Raw genomic sequence first — 4979 nt, forward strand, 5'->3', positions numbered from 1 at the left:
ATATTCCAACTTGCAAGTTTGCATGTATAAAATCTCTAAACAGTATCAGCTCTGATGCTTGCAATGAGATGCAGGCCCTGTGTACTTTAAGCATCTAGTAACAATATCTAGCTTTTTGCCTGATATTTAAAAATTTTCTTATGGATGTTAATGTTTACCTGGAATATGTAAAAGTTATCTGTATAATATATTTGTTTTTTCTATAGTCATTTAAGAACCAGTTTAACTATGAGTGAATTGCAAATGCACTTCTTAATTTGTCCATGTGATCAAACCAATGTCCCCTTTCTCTGCCAATGTTCCATTACCCTGACTTCTGAGTCCAGTGTTCTTATGAATTCCATTTGCTAGCCATATAAATATTTACTCCTATATTGATCGATTTCTTTAATTTATAACTGGACCATTTACCTAGCTTCAGCTGTGCTAAGTTTAGGTATTGTACTTTGCTATCTTTTTTAGGTACGAAATATTTCTGCCTGCCTAAGGGGGTGCTCTGGGCTACAGCTAATGGGTACACCTTTTTGTCCTAGCCTAATGGACCATATTCCCAGAGAGGTCAGAGTGGGATTGGAGGAGAAGGGTATTAAATTGACAAATGGAGCATCACAATATTGTTTTTCTAGGGCTTCTGTTGGTGGTACCTAACCACCTATACTCCCTAACATTTTATAAAACTGTGAATTAACAATTGTGTTGAAAGAATTCTTCTTAGTGATTGCATTTACCAAAATAATTTGAGTGTCTCTTATGATCAGTTCAGGGAACAGAAATTATTGGTCACATTACAAGGCTGGGGCCTCTGTCCCCATCTTCCCCTCAAAATGGGGATGTATTTTTGTCCCCAAGGTCCATGATCTCTTCCCAAGGTCTTTTCTCTACCAAATAGATTTATCTGTAAAAAATCACTTGCCCTGTATCTTATTATAGTACTTGCTTGAGAGTCAGAGCTATATTTTTGCCACAGACACAAGTGGTCCTCATTCCCTACTTTCTGATCGGCAGGGGGAGACCCTACCTGTCCTGGACATGTTCTACTCTTCAGATTCTCATCATCATCACTACCCATGGAGTGTCCTCCCCTCACCCCCTCTTCCCCAACCTCATGGGAGTAAGGGTTAGATGGTCCTCTCTTCAATGGCTGTTTCTGCTGCCTTTGCCCTCATCTCCACCTTCACCCCGATTAAGGCTGCAAGAGTAGTCTTCAGGGTCATGTAATTAGTAAGTGGCAGAGTTCGGATGTTAAACTATCTTCAAGCATATGAAATCAGGAAGACCTGAGTAAGGCCTGTTTCAGATACGTCCTGGTTGTGTGAACTTGGGGGAGTTACTCCCAGTATTACTCCCTCAACCCATTGCTTACCCCAAGTGAAAATATTCCAACTTGCATATTTGTATGTATAATATGTAAGCAGTATTTGCTCAGATGCTTCCAATGGGATGCAGGCCCTGTGTGTTTTAATTATCTAGCAACAGTATCTACTTTTTTTACCTGATATTTAAAAAATTTCATATGGATTTTTAGATCATGTAGATATAATTACTGAGTATCTGATTGTAGTGCCAATGGTCAGTATAAATAGGCCAGCATAGTGCTTGGTCACAAAATATAATAGACTCTCCATATAGAAGACAGAAACAAAACATTTATACAGACACCAGAAAACTGAATCCCCAAACCAGTAAGCTGATTCCAGCATGGTAGCAAAGAAGTTAATAAGTCATAACAGAACAGAGAATGCATACCATCCTTTAACCTTCCCAGAAACCAACACAAACCTAGCTGTCACAGCAGGTGGCAAACACCAACATTTACTCACAAGCCTAATTGTCTCCCTCAGATTTGTCCTCTTTTCCCACTGTATCGAGCTTCTCTGACTCCCGGCTTCCTGTGGGTTTTGCCCCACCTTTCAGAAAACTCCTCCCACCAGAGGCTCCATGTGATTACATTCAGCCTATTAGTGGGCAGGGTATATCTTCAAAGCAGGGAACGTCTTAAAATTCCCTTAGGCTTATTAAGGGACAGGGAAGATCTTCAGATTCCCTTTCCCATTACACTGATTCAAGTGCATCACAGATCGCTGAGCAGCCTCAGATAGCATATATAATAATAGTAGCTATCTTTTATATAGCATTCTAAAGCTTGCAAAGTGCTTTACAAATATCTCGTTTTGTCCTCACAATAACCCTAGGAGGTAGGCAGTGCCTTTGTTGTCCTTATTTTTTTTTTTAAAGCAATTGGGGTTAAGTAACTTGCTCAAGGTTACATGGCCAGTTATTTCTGGGTGTGGTGCTGAGTGTCTGAGCCAGGATTTGATCCAGGTCATTCCGACACTGGAGCCGGTGCTCTTACTCGCTGTGCTACATGGCCGCCTGTCCTTATTTTTCTGATGAGAAAACTTGGGCAGGGTCAAACAGCTAGTAAGTGTCTGAGACAGGGTTTGAATTTAGGTCTTCCTTACTCTGTCCACTGCAATGCCCAAGGGCTGCCTGCTTGGATACTCAGCAATTATGGGAACTCTGAAACTAACTGATGCATTTGACCTATCTGTCACTTTTCTGGCAGCTGGCAAGAAATATATCCTTTGGTGGAGGTGCCAGCATCCCATGGAATCCTTCACAGTGTTTGTGTGGGAAACCTGCTCCTTTAACAATATGTGGTCCTAGATGCTAATCATCTGAAATTAGAGTTGGGTTATACTATCACACTGCTAAAATCACATGATGCAAAAATGTCACACACAGACAGGGTCTACTTTCTATATTGTTTGCAGAGTTGGCAATCTCTTCACTAATCTCAAATTGAATCAAAATCATTTAAGAAAGCCAAAAGAGCTGAGTATAGTCCTTAGGGAAAATGAGCTAGAAGATTCTCATGCTATGGAAATTCTCCCACGAGTTTGCATGGGAAGAAAAGTAGACTCTTACTACAGTATTGTGAAGTGGAGAAAATGGATTTTTTTTTGCTTTGTTTGACAATGTCAACTATTTTTGTTAATATTTATGTTTATTTTTTGGCATCTGTCAAATGCTTGAAAGACTGTTCAGCCAAAGCAATTCAGAAGATTGAGTTAGGAGATCTTTTTTTCAGGGAAGCCTACATGAAAGCTCCCATGAGCCTGAAGACAGGAAGCTGCATTCATTTTGGAACTGTACCCCCAAAGTCACTAAACTGTGCGTATACTTTCATTGGGAAAAACCCCTAACAACCTTGTGCCTCAAGGACATCAAAGGATGAGGAAAAAGGACAAATTTGTACAAAATTATTTATAGCAGCTTTTTTGTAGAAGCAAAGAACAATAAACAAAGGGGTTGACCATCAACTGGGGAGTGGCTGAAAAAATTGGACTATATGAATGCAATGGAATACTAATATGCTGTGAGAAACAATGAAGATGACAGTTTCATGGAAACTTTGGAAGACTCGTATGTTGTGATACAAAGAGAAGTGAATAGAGCCAGGAGAACAAGTTATAAAATAATAACATGTAATCATTATTATAAAATAACAACTTCTATAATGCTATATGATTGTTATAAAATATCCATTTATATAATAATAACCTTTGATAAAGAAAGGCAACTTTGAAAACCTTAAGAAAGCTAGGATCAATGTAATGACCAACCACAGTTTTAGAAGAATGATCAAACCTGGTAGCTATCTCTTGACAGAGTTGATAGGCTTGGGATATAGATTAGACTCAGCCAATGTATGAATGTGTTTTGCTCATGTAAGCATATTTATTGCAGTGGTTTGGTTTTTATTTTTCTTTTCTAATGGAAGAGGGGTGGAAGTGAGAACATAAGGAAAGTGTAGCAAAAAAGAGAAAGAAAAGAAAAAGAAAGAAAAATAGGGCCTTTGAAGCATTTTTAAAAATATAGAATAGAGAACAAAAGGATGCCAAAAAAGAAGCATAGACAAGCAAAATGGCTTTGAAAGCTGTATTATATATTTTAAAAGCTAAGCAGACTTAAATAAAAGAGATTTGCAGTTCCTAGGTGATCAGTAGATAGAGTCAGGGAGACTAACATTCCTGAGTACAAATCTGATCCAAGACACTTCCTAGCTATGTGACCTTGGGCGAATCGGTTAACCTTGTTTGCCTCAGTTTCCTTATACGTAAAATGAACTGGAGGAGGAAATGGCAAACCATTTGAGTATCTTTGCCAAGAAAACCCCAAATGGGGTCACCAAGAGTTGGACATGACTGAAGAAAAATTGAAAAGTGTAGAAGGAAAAAAAGAGAAAAGTATAGAAGGGAGCCGTGCAGTGAACAGAGACTGACCTAGGATTCAAGAAGACCTAAGTTCACGTCTCCGCTCTGATATATAAAGTTACTTAACTTGTCAGGGCCCCCAGACAACTCTCTAATACTGGAAGTTGTGAGTCCTGATGCAGCTCAGCATGATAGTATGAGTTTCCTCACTAAGAGTACCCTGTGTCCATGAAATCACAAGTTGGGGCAGCTCAGTACATGGGCTTTGCATGGGCCCAGTTCACATGTGTTTTACCATTTTAATCCTGAGCTTGCCCTTATCACTTATGATAATTGATTTTCTCTCCTAGTTTCAGATCCTCTTCTTTGTTGTCTCCCCAAGTTCCATTTCTGGGAACCTCAGCTCCCCAAATAACTGCCATCTTCTGGGTCCCATTAATGATGACACCTTTTCCAGAGCTTAATTTCCTACCTAGCTGCAACCACTTTCCTAAGTTTTCAAATGGATGATTCCCCCTTTACCTGCCTCTGGGGAACTGGTCCTTTCCCAGAAGCTCATTTTTATAACCTTCTGATGTTACTGTGCTGTAAGTATTCAGTTAGCCCACTGTCTCTGCCCAGGCTCATAGGATATTTGTTTCAGCTTCATGGACTGGAAGGCATGACTATCATTTCTCCATTTCTGCATGTGGGACGTTCACTGGAGTAGGTGGGAGTTTTCTACATGGAGAATGAGACATTGCTAGAGAATTGGAGGAACCA

Source organism: Petaurus breviceps, unplaced genomic scaffold (genome assembly GCF_028583685.1).
Source record: "Petaurus breviceps papuanus isolate PSGF00001 unplaced genomic scaffold, PetGlider_PUasm1.0 38, whole genome shotgun sequence".
In the NCBI taxonomy this organism is placed as follows: domain Eukaryota; kingdom Metazoa; phylum Chordata; class Mammalia; order Diprotodontia; family Petauridae; genus Petaurus; species Petaurus breviceps.